This window comes from Dreissena polymorpha, chromosome 6 (assembly GCF_020536995.1).
Source record: "Dreissena polymorpha isolate Duluth1 chromosome 6, UMN_Dpol_1.0, whole genome shotgun sequence".
Lineage (NCBI taxonomy): Eukaryota > Metazoa > Mollusca > Bivalvia > Myida > Dreissenidae > Dreissena > Dreissena polymorpha.
The window spans coordinates 14,050,056-14,069,265 of record NC_068360.1 but is presented as its reverse complement, the minus strand read 5'-3'; the positions used below and the strand labels follow the sequence as shown (position 1 = coordinate 14,069,265).

Here is a 19,210-nt window from a genome sequence, read left to right as displayed (position 1 = left end):
CAACAGTAGAATTGTTAGATATTCGGCACATGGAAACATTTAGTTTCGCACGTGAGTAGCTTTCTGTACGCACGTAAAGAAAAAATATTTTTAATGGCACCTTCATGCCACCAAAGCATGCCACTGTGTAATATAGTGTCTTTCTGGTTGGGTTCAATGTCTAATTTCATTATGGTCAGTATATTATATAAAGAAGTGAAACTCCAGCTGCTGGAGCAGTATTGAATTTTCATTAAAAACAATTAGTTGGTCCTTTATTTAAGGCAAGTGACCGATTGCCCAAACAGTACAAAACAGCACAATACAGCACAAAACAAACCAACATAAACACAAAATATGAATAAAGCTGGGGTCACCGCCTTGAAACGGTCAATGCAAAGCATTGGGGGTTTAAACCGGTTATAGAGCGCTCAACCGCACACTTGGCCCAACAATATTCATAATACATTTAAGTGTAAATAAAATTTAACGTCATAGCATTGTAACTCAAATCAAACAATAATAAAAGGGAATTAAAACGCATTCAATTTAATTACAATTTAATTACTCAATGGTATTGAAGATACCAGAGCAACAGAGTTACAACTTTTTGACGAACGATAAAATGAAACTACAAACAAGTGTCAACTACATTCCTTCTTTATAGAAAAAGATTTAAAAATATAGCGTCATTAAGTTAATAGTTCAGATAATCATCGCGCAAATACAGGAAGAAGCAGCAATAATGGGTGTAAAAATTCCATATTACATTGCTTGGTTGTTTATGTGACTGCAAACAATTAAATTGATAATAATTAAATAAAAAAAGAAACGCCTATCAGAGAGAAAATATAAATAAAATTGAACGTTATACACCCAATGACCTATGCATGTAGCTTACATGTACCCAGGAACAGAGAAAGAGTTATGACGTAATTGACAGGCGAAGATACAATGGCGTGAAAAAAATCCAGGGGCGGTACTGTAAAGTAATAATAAAACTATTAATGGGGGGCTACTGCAAAATTGTACTACTAATAAAACAAGTTTAGTTGATTTAATATTAAGAATCAAATATATATATAAATAGTAATTCCATTAAAGCGACATTATTGGAATCAAACAGTATATAGGTGTTTTGACAACTGACGACAGAAATGATTTGATGTACGATTTGAGTCCAAAAGTAGTTTTCATGCAGTTTCTTTCAATAATATTGTATTCAATTTAATAATAGTGTTCATACGAAAATGTTCATGATGAAGAACTGTAGGGTTAAACAATTCCCTGTAGATTGGATAAAGACTTTTAAAGCATTGAAATTACACAAAACCATACACATAAATATCATATAGGAAACATATAGAATAACCTGAAGGTAAATCATGTTCACACATAAACTTATTAACAGGATGTGTTCTAGTTGCTCAAATAAAATTAACACTTTACACTAGAAATAAATATTCTCTATGTAATACATATGATAAACCAATGCTTAGAAAACAGTTAACATCACAGATATAAATTACATGCAACAGTTATGTTTTCTTCACTTTCACACACACATACAATGCACGAATCAGGCTTTTTGTCCTGTGAATTACACATGTACCTTTAAACTGATACAAAACTTATCAAATACATTTTTAAAATCTTATGCACCAGGACCTGCATCATATGTGCTTAGTAGCAAACTGACTGCAACCCCCCAAATTCCACTTCCATTTAGGGTTATGTAACCTATAAGGGAACCCAACACCTTCAAATTTGAATTAAAGGCACTTTTTCCATAGGTATAATCTGTTTTAAAAAAGATCACAAAGTTCCAGTACCATGACACACAAATTTATTCATTACAGTTACAGTTACACATGTACCTTTAAACTGATACAAAAACTTATCATTTCAAATACATTTTTAAAATATTATGCACCAGGACCTGCATCATATGTGCTTAGTAGCAAACTGACTGCAACCCCCCAAATTCCACTTCCGTTTAGGGTTATGTAACCTATAAGGGAACCCAACACCTTCAAATTTGAATTAAAGGCACTTTTTCCATAGGTATAATCTGTTTTAACAAAGATCACAAAGTTCCAGTACCATGACACACAGATTTATTCATTACAGTTAGTGTTGAAAGCGTCACGCGTAACAAGCGTTTCGCGTCAAGAATTAAGGTAGAAAGGCCGACATTGGTTACATCATACATGCAGCACTTAGACTCCATACAGGGCATCACTTTCGATTCTAATAGCAAATCAGATGTAACATATGACTTAATAAGTGAAAAAAAAATCATCAATGGCATTATATGTGCATCATAGCAAGTTTTGAACAAGATTCAAACAAACTTTTTTTTTTATTTTTTGGCACATTTTAGGTAAAATCCATGTAGAAGCAGCATTTCTGATGTCATTTGACCCAACAAAAGGGCTTGCTTGCATGGAAAAAAAACATACCTTACTTCCTGACTCAAAAAAAGTCATCGTCAGACATGAGCTTTAAGTTTTCTGTCACACCTGGACCTATGATTCCTCGGCTCGAGTTCCGTCTCGGACAGGCTCCGGAAAGTGTCAGTCTGGCCCGGGTGCTCAATTCCGTGTAATCTGAGAAAACAAAAATGATTTTTGTTCACATTTACCCATTACGGTGCAAACTAATGTAAGTGAGATACAATTAGAGTAAGCTTTCAATAGTCTGTGTTGCTTTATTTGCTGCAAATGGATAAGTCACCACGCCGGCATCACATTGTCGGGCACAATGGCAAAGTTATCGCCACAAAATGTGGTTTCAGAGCTGCAGTAATTGTTAAAAAAAAATTAACTAATTTTGGTGGCAAACGTGTGCCAGGATAGCAAAAAAATCATTTTACAATAGATTTCATTGAAAATAACGGCGTAATAACCGGCAAAGACACCGATCCTCTCGACACGACTGGGCGAGTGTTGAGGGCCGTCTCCGAATCAGTCATACTGTTCAGTTTTTGATGGCCTGTCACTTCAGCCGGACTTGTAAACCAATTGGACAGCAGTTCAGGCAGAGCTATAGACCAATTTCGACACCCCTAAAAATGCACACTTAGGTTTACGCATAATATTGAGGTCACTTTAATACAGATTCCCTGCTGTTTTTCACGCACGGTCTATCACAACAACATCGTTCCAGGAAAGAAAGCATAATATTATTATCATTTTTGTGTTTTCAGCTGAATACTTGATTTAACTTAAACTCAGCAAGATATCCAAACAGGAAAAATAAGGCGAAGAAGTGTTATTCTGAGTAGATATGCCTGACGGGGTTGAAGGCGAAGGCAGATAGCAGTGTCGGTCCAAAATTGCTGCATGGAAAAGCAACACATTTTACATTTTTAATAGTAAAAGGCTCAAAAAGCAAAACAATAGTAACAAATACAGATGAAATAAAGACATAAATTAGGTTCATTATTGAGATTGATGCAAATTTATGTCAAAATGTCACTGAAAAACAATACCGAGTGTTTACGTAGTCTTAGAATATGTCTCCGGATCAGGTTTCGGTGTGATTTTCCAGCATTTACCCCCCTTAGGACCCCAAGTGCAACAGCCCAATTGCAAACAGCCCTTAATTGGGTCCAAATGACATCTGGCAGTTATGTTTTGCAATACAGAGAGTTTTTGATGGTCAATTGTCAACATTCTGGCAGACGAATAACTTGGTGGGCAGTTCTTTTAAGGTTACACAACCCCAATTAATTTTCTTCTTTGTTTTTTATAGAATTTGCAATCTTTGATCTCAAATTTCACCATGACCGAGCAATAAGCAAATATATCACTATACATGACTGGAAAGGTGGTTTCATAAGCTTACAAAAAATTGTATTAGAAAAAATTCTATACGACGAAACTCAAAATAATTACCTTAAAACATATGCACCGGTTTTGACAGCTCCCTGCACTGCCATTTGAAGGCAAAAACCATGCCCTGCTATTGAGGCTGGCAACCATCAACATACAAATGCACAAATCAGGCCTTTTGCAATGTGAATTGCACATGTACCTTTACACTGATACCAAAACTTATCATTTCAAATACATTTTTAAAATATTATGCACCAGGACCTGTATCATATGTGCTTAGTAGCAAACTGACTGCAACCACCCAAATTCCACTTCCGTTTAGGGTTATGTAACCTATAAGGGAACCCAACCCCTTCAAATTTGAATTAAAGGCACTTTTTCCATAGGTGTAATCTGTTTTAAAATAGATCACAAAGTTCCAGTACCATGACACACAGATTTATACATTAAAGTTAGCGTTGAAAGCGTCACGCGTAACAGCGTTTCGCGTCAAGAATTAAGGTAGAAAAGCCGACCTTGGTTACATCATACATGCAGCACTTAGACTCCATACAAGGCATCACTTTCGATTCTAATAGCAAAGCAGATGTAACATTTGACTTAATAAGTGAAAAAATGATCAATTGCATTATATGTGCATCAAAGCAGGTTTTGAACAAGATTCGAACAAACTTTTTTTTATTTTTTGGCTCATTTTAGGTAAAATCCATGTAGAAGCAGCATTTCTGATGTCATTTGACCCAACAAAAGGGCTAGCTTGCATGGAAAAACAACACACTTTACTTCCTGACTCAAAAAAAAAGTCATCGTCAGACATGAGGTTTAAGTGTTCAGTCACACCTGGACCTATGATTCCTCGGCTCGAGTTCCGTCATGGACAGGCTCCGGAAAGTGTCAGTCTGGCCCGGGTGCTCAATTCCGTGTAATCTGAGAAAACAAAAATGATTTTTGTCCACATTTACCCATTACGGTGCAAACTAATGTAAGTGAGATACAATTAGAGTAAGCTTTCAATAGTCTGTGTTGCTTTATTTGCTGCAAATGGATAAGTCACCACGCCGGCATCACATTGTCGGGCACAATGGCAAAGTTATCGCCACAAAATGTGGTTTCAGAGCTGCAGTAATTGTTAAAAAAATGTTTAACTAATTTTTGTCACAAACGTGTGCCAGGATATGAAAGAAATCATTTTACAATAGATTTCATTGAAAATAACGGCGTAATAACCGGCAAAGACACCGATCCTCTCGACACGACTGGGCGAATGGTGAGGGCCGTCTCCGAATCAGTCATACTGTGCAGTTTTTGATGGCCTGTCACTTCAGCCGGACTTGTAAACCAATTGGAACGCAGTTCAGGCAGAGCTATAGACCAATTTCGACACCACCTAAAATGCACACTTAGGTTTACGCATAATATTGAGGTCACTTAAATACAGATTCCCTGCTGTTTTTTACGCACGGTCTATCACAACAACATCGTTCCAGGAAAGAAAGCATAATATTATTATCATTTTTGTGTTTTCAGCTGAATACTTGATTTAACTTGAACTCAGCAAGATATCCAAACAGGAAAAATAAGGCAAAGTAGTGTTATTCTGAGTAGATCTGCCTGACGGGGTTGAAGGCGAAGGCAGATAGCAGTGTCGGTCCAAAATTGCTTGCATGGAAAAGCAACACATTTTACATTTTTAATAGTAAAAGGCTCAAAAAGCAAAACAATAGTAACAAATACAGATGAAATAAAGACATGAATTAGGTTCATTATTGAGATTGATGCAAATTAATGTCAAAATGTCACTGAAAAACAATACCGAGTGTTTACGTAGTCTTAGAATATGTCTCCGGATCAGGTTTCGGTGTGATTTTCCAGCATTTACCCCCCTTAGGACCCCAAGTGCAACAGCCCAATTGCAAACAGCCCTTAATTGGGTCCAAATGACATCTGGCAGTTATGTTTTGCAATACAGAGAGTTTTTGATGGTCAATTGTCAACATTCTGGCAGACGAATAACTTGATCGGCAGTTCTTTTAAGGTTACACAACCCCAAGTAATTTCCTTCTTTGTTTTATATAGAATTCGCAATCTTTGATCTCAAATTTCACCATGACCATAAGCAAATATATCACTATACATGACTGGAAAGGTGGTTTCATAAGCTTACAAAAAAATTGCATTTGAAAAAATTCTATTCGACGAAACTCAAAATAATTACCTTAGAACATATGCACCGGTTTTGACAGCTATCGGCACTGCCATTTGAAGGCAAAAACCATGCCCTACTATTGAGGCTGGCAACCATCAACATACAAAGAAATGCACAAATCAGGCCTTTTGCCCTGTAAATTACACATGTACCTTTAAACTGATACCAAAACTTATCATTTCAAATACATTTTTAAAATCTTATGCACCAGAACCTGCATCATATGTGCTTAGTAGCAAACTGACTGCAACCCCCCAAATTCCACTTCCGTTTAGGGTTATGTAACCTATAAGGGAACCCAACCCCTTCAAATTTGAATTAAAGGCACTTTTTCCATAGGTACAATCTGTTTTAAAAAAGATCACAAAGTTCCAATACCATGAGACACAGATTTATTCATTAAAGTTAGCGTTGAAAGCGTCACGCGTAACAGCGTTTCGCGTCAAGAATTAAGGTAGAAAAGCCGACCTTGGTTACATCATACATGCAGCACTTAGACTCCATACAAGGCATCACTTTCGATTCTAATAGCAAAGCAGATGTAACATATGACTTAATAAGTGACAAAAATCATCAATGGCAAATTATGTGCATCAAAGCAGGTTTTGAACAAGATTCGAACAAACTTTTTTGATTTTTTTGGCACATTTTATGTAAAATTCATGTAGAAGCAGCATTTCTGATGTCATTTAACCCAACAAAAGGGCTTGCTTGCATGGAAAAACAACACACTTTACTTCCTGACTCAAAAAATAAATGTCATCGTCAGACATGAGCTTTAAGTTTTCGGTCACACCTGGACCTATGATTCCTTGGCTCGAGTTCCGTCTCGGACAGGCTCCGGAAAGTGTCAGTCTGGCCCGGGTGCTCAATTCCGTGTAATCTGCGAAAACAAAAATGATTTTTGTTCACATTTACCCCTTACGGTGCCAACTAATGTAAGTGAGATACAATTAGAGTAAGCTTTCAATAGTCTGTGTTGCTTTATTTGCTGCAAATGGATAAGTCACCACGCCGGCATTACATTGTCGGACACAATGGCAAAGTTATCGCCACAAAATGTGGTTTCAGAGCTGCAGTAATTGTTTTAAAAAATGTTTAACTAATTTTGGTGACAAACGTGTGCCTGGATATCAAAGAAATCATTTTACAATAGATTTCATTGAAAATAACGGCGTACTAACCGGCAAAGACACCGATCCTCTCGACACGACTGGGCGAGTGTTGAGGGCCGTATCCGAATCAGTCATACTGTGCAGTTTTTGATGGCCTGTCACTTCAGCCGGACTTGTAAACCAATTGGACAGCAGTTCAGGCAGAGCTATAGACCAATTTCGACACCACCTAAAAATGCACACTTAGGTTTACGCATAATATTGAGGTCACTTTAATACAGATTCCCTGCTGTTTTTCACGCACGGTCTATCACAACAACATCGTTCCAGGAAAGAAAGCATAATATTATTATTATTATTGTGTTTTCAGCTGAATACTTGATTTAACTTGAACTCAGCAAGATATCCAAACAGGAAAAATAAGGCAAAGTAGTGTTATTCTGAGTAGATCTGCCTGACGGGGTTTAAGGCGAAGGCAGATAGCAGTGTCGTTCCAAAATTGCTTGCATGGAAAAGCAACACATTTTACATTTTTAATAGTAAAAGGCTCAAAAAGCAAAACAATAGTAACAAATACAGATATAATAAAGACATGAATTAGGTTCATTATTGAGATTGATGCAAATTAATGTCAAAATGTCACTGAAAAACAATACCGAGTGTTTACGTAGTCTTAGAATATGTCTCCGGATCAGGTTTCGGTGTGATTTTCAAGCATTTACCCGCCTAAGGACCCCAAGTGCAACAGCCCAATTTCAAACAGCCCTTAATTGGGTCAAAATGACATCTGGCAGTTATGTTTTGCAATACAGAGAGTTTTTGATGGTCAATTGTCAACATTCTGGCAGACGAATAACTTGGTTGGCAGTTCTTTTAAGGTTACACAACCCCCAATTAATGTCCTTCTTTGTTTTATATAGAATTCGCAATCTTTGATATCAATTTTCACCATGACTTAGCAATAAGCAAATATATCACTATACATGACTGGAAAGGTGGTTTCATAAGCTTACAAAAAAATTGCATTTGAAAAAAATCTAAACGACGAAACTCAAAATAATTATTTTACAATAGATTTCATTGAAAATAACGGCGTAATAACCGGCAAAGACACCGATCCTCTCGACACGACTGGGCGAGTGTTGAGGGCCGTCTCCGAATCAGTCATACTGTGCAGTTTTTGATGGCCTATCACTTCAGCCGGACTTGTAAATCAATTGGACAGTAGTTCAGGCAGAGCTAAAGACCAATTTCGACACCACCTAAAAATGCACACTTAGGTTTACGCATAATATTGAGGTCACTTAAATACAGATTCCCTCCTGTTTTTCACGCACGGTCTATCACAACAACGTCGTTCCAGGAAAGAAAGCATAATATTACTATCATGTTTGTGTTTTCAGCTGAATACTTGATTTAACTTGAACTCAGCAAGATATCCAAACAGGAAAAATAAGGCAAAGTAGTATTATTCTGAGTAGATCTGCCTGACGGGGCTGAAGGCGAAGGCAGATAGCAGTGTCGGTCCAAAATTGTTTGCATGGAAAAGCAACACACTTTACATTTTTAAATAGTAAAAGGCTCAAAAAGTAAACAATAGTAATAAATACAGATGAAATAAAGACATGAATTAAGTTCATTATTGAGATTCATGCAAATTAATGTCAAAATGTCACTGAAAAACAATACCGAGCCTTTCGATCAATTACATGTATGTGACTCAAACGAAGAGCCCACGCCCTACGTACAAACTGTCTGAATTCTAGGGACAAAACAATCTGGAGGTTAAAGTATGCAATATTTCAAAATTATTCTAAAATAACCAGCTTTTAGATTCATATTGTGATAAATATTCCCCACTAGAAGTAGGTTCTGACTATAGAATGAAATAGCCATTGTAAATATTTAGAAACATGTTTCATAGTACATTACTTAACACAAGCATATCTTGATTAAGGTATTAGCTATAATAAAAGCTTCATGAAGAATGAATGCATCATATTTTATATCCGCCCAAATCCTTAAATACACAGTTGAACGTTATGTTGCTCAACAAATGTTTTTGTTAAGGTGTACGCAGCCTTATTTGAAAACAAGATAAACTCTTAAAAATCCTTTTTCCGCCTACCTGTCATGCACACGGTTGAATGCCGACTAAGGTTTAAACCCAATGTGACGACTTCTGGCCCTTCGATGCCATTCCCCCACTTCATCGACGTGCTTTACTGTTTGAGCGGTTCAATTGGAAAATATGCTAAAACAAAAATGACTCTTCTTAATCGGCATTAAACGTTCAGTACAATTAATGTTGTATTAAAACGTATTAAAACTGGAGTGTATCTACCACGTGTCCGTGAGTGTTACAAAAACCGGCAACGATGATTTGTTCAGCACTGAATATATATTGACTGCAAATTTTCGCGTGAAGGGTAACGCGTATTAACACAGCATCAATTGTATACGTGATAAACATGTGGACATGTGTATTTTGAATAAATAATACCAATTATAATATAGAAAGTATATGAAGACCGGTTTATAAATTTTAGCCGTTCAGAAATGTACAGATTGGCCACATTTTCTTCTGACCTTTAAGTAGGAGATCATGTTTTGTAGTCACAACGATAGGTTTAGAAGTTGTGAATTATACTGTTCAACCCAAGCCCGTCGGTTTCCAATCCTTACTTGGCGACGCAAAGAGGACAATCTTAAGACGGGTTGGAGTAAAGTAAAAGTTATCGTGTTTCCCTGAAAACCTGTCACTGATGACGTTATGTAGCTTTAAGGAGGAACGATTGAACCAGCTTATGTAGCTTAAATTCAGAGATGAGTGCACCTTCGTTAAAGAATTAGTGTGTATCTTGATGGACTCTATTGGTTGAAACACCGATATTAAATCGTAAAGAAGGCATACAAAATGAGAAGTGAAATTCGGATACTCTGGATTTTAAAAGTATGTGCCCACATGACCAGATCAAATGCTTGGTTGGTTAAAACTATACCCTCCAGACATTGATTGGTACTTACATTTGATGAACACCACTGAAATTGTGTTGTTTTTTCGTTTATGTGATTCTCGGAAATAATGAGCAGTTCTAAAAAAACGGTATTATCTTCACCGCTTTAAAATGATTTTATTTCATGAATGGATGACATGTACTTACTGTTGTACAAAAGACGTTATCATAAAACAATTCCAGTGATATCGAAACTTAAAAAATTAGTCCCGGTAAAGTCTTCTGACAAACAATTTAGGGAAGCGTTTCTCCAATAATTTATACTATTTCAGAACATAGTATTCAATTAAAAAATACAAAAAGAAAACTATAGTTCCAAAAAAATAAACGAATAGTTCAAAAAAATTAAAATGTTATAGAGGCACAGCCGTTAATGTATTTATTTAGACTCATTCAAAATCATCTCACGCACACGCACATTCTAAAATCCTAATAACCGCAAAAATATAATATAATAAGCATTACAGTCCAACCTGCCCGAGCGACCGCCTGTTAATAGCAACCAACAGGCAATAACGACCACACCGATTTCCTCCCGAACGATTTCACTATATATTGAACCTGCGAATAAAGCCCACCTGCGAACAAAGACCAAAGACCGCCCTTTTACATTCCCAAAAGTCCTTTTTGATAGCTTACAACGACCACTGCAATCATAGAAATCAACGATTTCGCAACTTTAAAAAAACAAAATAGCCGCCATGACGCTGTGAAGTCACGTGATACACATCTTACCAGTGGACACGTCGGTCGCTATGGAGATATTGGCAAGTGACAGTTTATTGCACTCGATAGCAGTTGTTTGTTAATTTTACACGCATTGCTAATTGGTATTCGCCTGCTTCTTTTATGCGTTTGACTGTTTGTCAAAAGTGTAAAAAATTGCCTTTGTATTTTAAGTGACTCGCGATTAATGTACTAATTGCCGAAAATATCAAAGACAGGTTTGGGGCAGAGCTAAAGACCAATTTCGACACCACCTAAAAATGCACACTTAGGTTTACGCATAATATTGAGGTCACTTAAATACAGATTCCCTCCTGTTTTTCACGCACGGTCTATCACAACAACGTCGTTCCAGGAAAGAAAGCATAATATTACTATCATGTTTGTGTTTTCAGCTGAATACTTGATTTAACTTGAACTCAGCAAGATATCCAAACAGGAAAAATAAGGCAAAGTAGTATTATTCTGAGTAGATCTGCCTGACGGGGCTGAAGGCGAAGGCAGATAGCAGTGTCGGTCCAAAATTGTTTGCATGGAAAAGCAACACACTTTACATTTTTAAATAGTAAAAGGCTCAAAAAGTAAACAATAGTAATAAATACAGATGAAATAAAGACATGAATTAAGTTCATTATTGAGATTCATGCAAATTAATGTCAAAATGTCACTGAAAAACAATACCGAGCCTTTCGATCAATTACATGTATGTGACTCAAACGAAGAGCCCACGCCCTACGTACAAACTGTCTGAATTCTAGGGACAAAACAATCTGGAGGTTAAAGTATGCAATATTTCAAAATTATTCTAAAATAACCAGCTTTTAGATTCATATTGTGATAAATATTCCCCACTAGAAGTAGGTTCTGACTATAGAATGAAATAGCCATTGTAAATATTTAGAAACATGTTTCATAGTACATTACTTAACACAAGCATATCTTGATTAAGGTATTAGCTATAATAAAAGCTTCATGAAGAATGAATGCATCAAAGACCGCCCTTTTACATTCCCAAAAGTCCTTTTTGATAGCTTACAACGACCACTGCAATCATAGAAATCAACGATTTCGCAACTTTAAAAAAACAAAATAGCCGCCATGACGCTGTGAAGTCACGTGATACACATCTTACCAGTGGACACGTCGGTCGCTATGGAGATATTGGCAAGTGACAGTTTATTGCACTCGATAGCAGTTGTTTGTTAATTTTACACGCATTGCTAATTGGTATTCGCCTGCTTCTTTTATGCGTTTGACTGTTTGTCAAAAGTGTAAAAAATTGCCTTTGTATTTTAAGTGACTCGCGATTAATGTACTAATTGCCGAAAATATCAAAGACAGGTTTGGGGCTTTCATCAACTTATTGCGGAAATTAACGGTTTCATATCAATTACGATGCCTTAAATACAAACATTTTGATAGTCATTCCCTTCTTAAAATTCTCCGTAAAAAGTCGTGCATAGATTATAGATAAGTAAATTTTCAGTTCATGTTAACCATCATGGCTTCCAAGCGTAAGTTCTTGACGTTGGAAGAACGCGTTAAGGTCATTATTTTAATAGTTAAAGGACGCAGTTGTAGACAGGTGGCTAGTGATCTTGGTGTAGGCAAAAATCAAATCCAAAACATTCTGAATTACATGTATATATACGTGTATGTCAATAGTTATTTATACATGTATATGATTAATGAAATAAATAATAAAAACATAAGCGAATGGAAACAATAAATATAAAAACAAAACTGTTTTATCAATCCTTTATTTCATTATACATGTACAAGTATTCAAACATTTATACAAAAGAGCACATTCATAAATAAGGTACATGTAAAAAAAACTACTAGCATATTTTGCAAAGTTTCAATCGACCCTGGGAATGAAGACCACCTGTGAACAAATACCACATCGACCAAATCCCTTGAATGGTCTTTATTGACAGGTTAGACTGTATACACTTTAAAGTATATGTAAATATGTGTTATACTATTGCCAAAAATGATATTTAAGCCCATAGTGAACATTTAATTATAATTCGATACATCTAGAATAATACACACACATAGTATTGAGACCGTGTGTTGTATAATCCGGCAGTGTTGTGATCACTGATTCTTTTCTGAATACAGCCATCGCCATTGTGACCACTTCTTGGTACCGATACACGTACATAGTGTACCCCTGTTTATGAGTATGGATCGAATACAAAAGGCATTTGATACGTTTACAAGTTCAACAAGAATGATCGTTTTACATGAAACAAAAGAATAAAAGAACAAATAATATCAATCTAATATTAGAGATTACAAAAAAAATCAACGTTCACGGATGGATTAAATAACACACCCTTTGTCGCCTAAAACCTAACGTAGCGGACAAAAGAAGTACCTCAAACAAAATTATGACTATAAAGGAAAGTTAGGTTTTTGGCGACAAAAAGCAATAAAGTATCATAAATGATAAATACCAATGCAACAATAATTACAAATATCTACGTTTATCAAAATGTGCAAAAACCATCACTTAGGTGCACGTTTAAAATAGTTCAAATATACTGTATTATAAACCTTGTGATTCATCTTGTCCATATATATGATAAATTACCAATGCAACAATAATTAAAAATATCTACGTTCATCAAAATGTGCAAAAAAAACATCACTTAAGTGCAAGTTTAAAATAGTTTAAATATACTGTATTATAAACCTTGTGATTCATCTTGTTCATAAGCATAAACATGTGTTTTACATGAACGTTTCAATGCATTTAAGAACATACACTAAACCAACAAATGCATCTGCTTTAGAAATGGTATACGGAAAAGATATTCTCATGACTAGACACGTCAATATATTCCTGGTGTGATACAATCACATAGACGCGGTCATGTAGATCAAGTTGAAAGACAGCAGAAAAAATACTGTTGGTTTGGGTTTGGCCTTCTAACGACATCCTGGTTTCGCCGAGCAATCTACGTGTGCCAATCTTGTGGGACAAGACATATATGTAATGACTAAATATTGCGTCACCCTGACTAGAGTTATTCGTTGTAATGACTAGTTTGCTAAGCACACGATAATGACCCGCACTTCGTATGAAGATTTCCCCCTCATCAGTTATATGCGTTATGTGCTGCGTACTTGGCCCTTCTATCGTCGCTCCATGTTCGTTCCACAGCAGCTTGAACAGTTCTGTAAATAGTATAATTGTGATATCACTGTTCGCTCAGGTGATCCGTTTTTCATACCCCTTGTGCAAATTATCAAGCATGCAAATACACTTTATATTCATGGCCTCAATTTTGTTTATTCGCTTGTTGCGTAATGATGTCAATGTTCTGTTACGACAGTTCTTAATTTTAAAGCAACAAATGTTAAAACGATACCCCCACAATTCTTAAATGAATTGCAAAAAATATTAACCAAATTCTAAGCTCAAATATTCAACATTTTTCTAGATATTAAAACATTTAATGGAAAACAAATACACGCGTAGTACTTCAAAATCAATTTCCAAACAAGTTGTACCTTTCACAAATTGAAACGTTCAGTTTATCTACTGACTATTGCAAAGAGTGGTTTAAATGTAGGTGGAATGAAACATATATCTTGCATGGCTGTATGGTTGATTCTCACATCCAAACAAGAAACGGTCGCAACAGAAAAGATGTCATTCGGGAAGTAACCAATGCAGATAAGAAGGTTTAATCAGCCATGGCGCAATGAATGGTGTGTACAGATCGATCAGAGGCGAAACGTTCGAGTGTGAATGGCGAGCATGGACACTGAGTAGGTCAAGAGCTTATTCGCTGACTGTTTTCTCCCACATTAAGCAAACTTATTACAGCTTCATATTGTAAGTAATGACATGTAATAATATCAATCGTACCTCCAATCCGTTTGACTTCTAAAACTCCCACCGCCTTCACAAAAGGTTTCTGATCTTTGTATGAATCACACAGATTATAAACAGCCTCTGTCACTGCTGCAGAAAAAATATGTGCAGGTGATGGTATGATTCATTTAAATACATATTGAAAATCGTACATGAGTTTTAAAAAGGGTTAAAGCTAATAAATTAGGCTTTGCACTTAATGGTGTTCCTGTCAAACCAGCGTGATTACAAACACGTATTCGAATTTCGTAAGTTAATCCCAGCAAAAAATGCGCATATGGGTTCCATATAGACGTGCCATTAAGGGCTTGCCGATACTGAACGCATATGGTCTGTCAGGGACATGTCCTTATTCGCATGCCCAGATACCTTCCGTTAATTATATCATATCGCAGAACTGTTTGGAAAAAATGAATTGAAGCGTATTACATTATTTAATAGTTTGTTTTCTTCATTCAGTCAAACGTTAATATTTCATAAGAATGTTTAAAGAACAGTTGATAACATGTTTTATTTGATAGTATAAAGTTGTGTTTGACATTTTGCGAGGGTCAGTTTGAATTTTGTGCAAATGTATGAAACTATGTTGGAATATGTTGGCAAGACGAGGTAGACACATCATGCGTAAATAGTAAAGATATTTGGTTTTAATTTTGTTTTTTAGATTATGTTTGGAGGTATAGGCAAACAATGAAGGACATGGACGAGAAGCCGTGATCACGAGACGGCGAGAGGCAGACAGATGTCAAAAAATGAATGGGCATTATCCCAGCCTAAACCACCATTTGCTTAAATGTTGGTTTTAATTGATGTGGAAATCTTGAAAATGACTGTTTAGGTAGCATGCCGAATAAATAAAAAAAATGAATATGGACAGTCCGTATTGTAAACTATAAAGGAGCCGCATGTTTCCAAAATGCAACGTACATAGGAACAAGACGCAGACCATATGGGGCCCATATACTTTCCGGCTGCAAAACCCATATGGGACCCATATGGTTTGCACGAACGGGACCTATATGGATCTCATTTAGCCTGCTTACTTGGATACCGTTTATATAATATGTGTTATAACTACTCACAATGTCTGCGGCGGCTGTAGTACAATTACCTCGTTTCCTAAAATATAGTAATATTTATTGTTTGATACTTTCTTATAATAATTTTAGCGAAAAACGTTAAAGCAAAGTTTTTGTTAAGTACATATTTGATTAATTTATAAAAAATGTACTAGATATGATAAAAAAGTGAGTGGCGTTATAGCAAAATGTATTCAACTTTATGCATGTAATAAAAAATTTCACTTACGTCGCCATAGTTATATTTTGAAACGCATACTTTAACGCACAACATGCTTGAGTATAGTATACTTTGGTAAACAAAGCAATTGAAATATGTTAGTTGGCAGGTACATGTGAATATGTTGTGCGAATACGTCGTTAATAATTATTTTTTCATGTTGCATTTCTATCTTGTCAAATAAGCAAAACAAAGGTAATAAGCCTAATTGCTCACCTTTTGCAATGCAAGATTTAGAATCTCTTCAATCCCTGCACAACATTTTGCGGTGTGTGATGTCCGGAGCTTCTCAACCTGTCTGTTGATGTTCTCCGTGTCATATATTGTTGAGAGATACTCGCAATCGGTGCACAGTTGTGTGGGCTTGGGTTCTTGGTTGACACTTCGTACTCTCAACCAATATACGGTGATAATAACCCATGCTAAAGATAGCAGAGCCATTGCCACAATTAGGCCATACAGGATCGTTTTCTTACCGAAACGCTGTGTGATTAAAAGTGTAATAAGAGGAAATGCATATCAATAGCATCGATATTGCAGAAAATGCAGGTAAATTTACGTTTGTTAAACTAAAATTTATCGATTTAAATATATACGTATTCTTTTATAGGTGGTCTAAAGTATAATAATGTAATAGCTATAAAAGAGTTAAATTGATCTTCGTTTGATTGCAAAACTCTCATGCCTTTATGTTACACATAAGTGTCAATATCATTGTGTTTTTTTGTTTTGTTGTTTGTTATTTAATATGAGTATGTGAAACAAAATATTTACGTCTGACATTAACATCATGTAATATGTTTAGCGAAACAGCATATACACACATAAAATAATCTAGGTTAAATATGTATTACTTTTTATTTCATTTTCATTACTATTCGTAAACAGTTGTATTTCATCTTTACTGTCAATGTAAATTATGTCAGAGGTTCTCATTTCTAATAATTATATTTATACAAAAAAAGAAAAGAAAACATTTAAATGTTTATATGTACCTGCATCATTGACGGCAATCCAAAGAAAAGAAAGAAATGAAATGCGTAGTGGCTTATATGTGTTTCTTTATAAAGTTTTATTGTCTTTAAAATCGGTTTTTCGGTGAAGGTTTGTGGGGGAGTAGATTACATTTAACACTATCACGCAAACCATAATGTTATCAATACAGTCAACACTTCAAATTACCCAGATGTCCCTGACCTGGGCATGAGTAAGCTACTGAACCAATAACCGGTCGAGCTCAAATGTACCTGGTTTACAGGCCTGCAAGTGTATATCAATTTATGTTTGCATAGGGAAATGTTTATTTATTTTATGTTTTATTCTAACTTAAGTACACACGTGGGTTATAAAGCTTGAGTGTTTAATATTCGACAAAGTGTAAAAAATCAGAGGAAATGATGCCGAACCCGTGAGGTTAAATACAAATCAGGAAACGTACTTTTTATAACATTCATTGGCAATAAGGTTGTAGAAGCAACATCCCTATGATGTTTAATTACGTTATCATACACAAATAACAATTTTAAAAAGTCCATTGACTCTACGTTAACGGTTTAAACGATTCAGAAAACAATTGTTAAGGTGTGCTGGAAATATACGATGAATTGAGTCAACCCCAAAATATCAGGGGGGACAACTGCATATATTCCTGTTATATGTCGCGCACATTTAATGGCCCTTAAAATGTCGTTTTAATATATCGATTCATTTATTTACATGTATTAGGATAATAATTGAAATTGTTTGTTTGTTTTCGGGTCCATTCCAAAAACTATATTCGCTATAGAGGGAAGTAATAAATCTGTTCACTAGTTCTTGATAAAGAAGCATTTACTTTCAAAGAAGTTTGATGGAGATATGTAAAAGTACTGTTTATATTAAATAGATTTAAACTTATACGACATATCACGTGTATTTAACGCCCAGTCTTGGGGAGGGGGATAGGGTCGGTTGAGTGCCCCAATTTTAAACTTTTTTATATTACTTAAAATATGTACACTTGGAGACTTTTCGAACGCAACACGTGTTCAAATTAATATAGCTTCCTTATTTTAGAACGGATTTTGTTGAACTTTTGAATCGGACTAATTCAAGACATATCTAGTACTTCATGTAAATTTAATTGAAATTGACCAACATTAAAATGTCAAACATAACAAATAAAAAAATCACTGAAAAAGAAAAATTCTCAAAATCGTGCATCGTAAAATAAATAATGTGAAAATTAAAAAGCATGAACTTACACGTTTTAAGGACCGACCGGCTTGCAACATTGGGCTCATGAATATTCAGACGAGCTATATTGTTTTCCTAATTAATATTGTGTTTTTCGGTGTAAAAACCCACCGAGAATGATGAAATTAAAATTTAATTGGAATTATATTAGTGTTGTTATACAGTTGGTGACTTTTCGAACGCAGAATTTTTCAAACTTAACCATCTTAGTAATGAGCAAATAATTTGATTTAGAATTGAGAATGTGATCATTTCACTACGATAAAATAATTCATCCGTGACGATCGGAATCTTCAGCAAGTGGGGAAGGTAGCCTGCGAAATGCCGATTGCGCGGTTGCGCATCAGAAATTTTATACGGGACATATTAATTTTTAAATTAATTCAATGTGCACGTGCAAAAAGATGAAACCTCACCTACCCCACGTGCAAAAGAGCCCGATTGTTACGGGTGAATGATTTTATGGTTAGCTTGCCAAAAAATATAGTCAAATGATCACATGTGCAATTTTAAATAAAAAATTTTTTTTAATATTTACGATATCAGTTGCCAAAGCAATTTATGAGCATACGAAATGTACAATACAATTTTTTATATCGTCTAGTTCATTTATCCAAATCTTTTATTGTGTGCCTCCATATACTGAAGCTATTTATATCAACTAGCTTATTTATCCATATCTTGTATTCGGATATAAATACACTGAAGCTATTTATATCGACTAGCTCATTTATCCATATCTTTTATTCGGGACATACATACACTGAAGCTATTTATATCCACTAGCTAACTTATTCATATCCTTTATTCGGGACATAAATACAATGAGGCTATTTATATTGACTTGCTAATTGATCTTTTATTCGGGACATAAATACACTGAAGCTATTTATATCGCTCAT

The 19,210-nt window shown here is 35.3% G+C and overlaps 2 long non-coding RNA genes across 2 annotated transcripts in view; both read right to left on the bottom strand.

The window, feature by feature from the left end:
- Window positions 1-1,962: 1,962 nt before the first annotated feature.
- Window positions 1,963-19,210, bottom strand: part of LOC127835313 (uncharacterized) — a 32,532-nt gene continuing 15,284 nt past the window's right edge. Inside the window, exons 5-9 of the long non-coding RNA XR_008028451.1 lie at window positions 9,268-9,393; window positions 7,209-7,368; window positions 6,821-6,907; window positions 5,046-5,205; window positions 1,963-2,588 (exon numbers count right to left, since the gene is read on the bottom strand). This is a non-coding gene — a long non-coding RNA (uncharacterized LOC127835313). The remainder of the gene's footprint in view (window positions 2,589-5,045; window positions 5,206-6,820; window positions 6,908-7,208; window positions 7,369-9,267; window positions 9,394-19,210) is intronic.
- LOC127835314 (uncharacterized) lies at window positions 12,627-17,231 on the bottom strand. Its single transcript, XR_008028452.1, has 5 exons — window positions 17,069-17,231; window positions 16,290-16,556; window positions 15,857-15,893; window positions 14,769-14,864; window positions 12,627-14,071 (listed from the first exon to the last, which is right to left on the bottom strand). It is a non-coding gene; the product is annotated as an uncharacterized LOC127835314 (long non-coding RNA).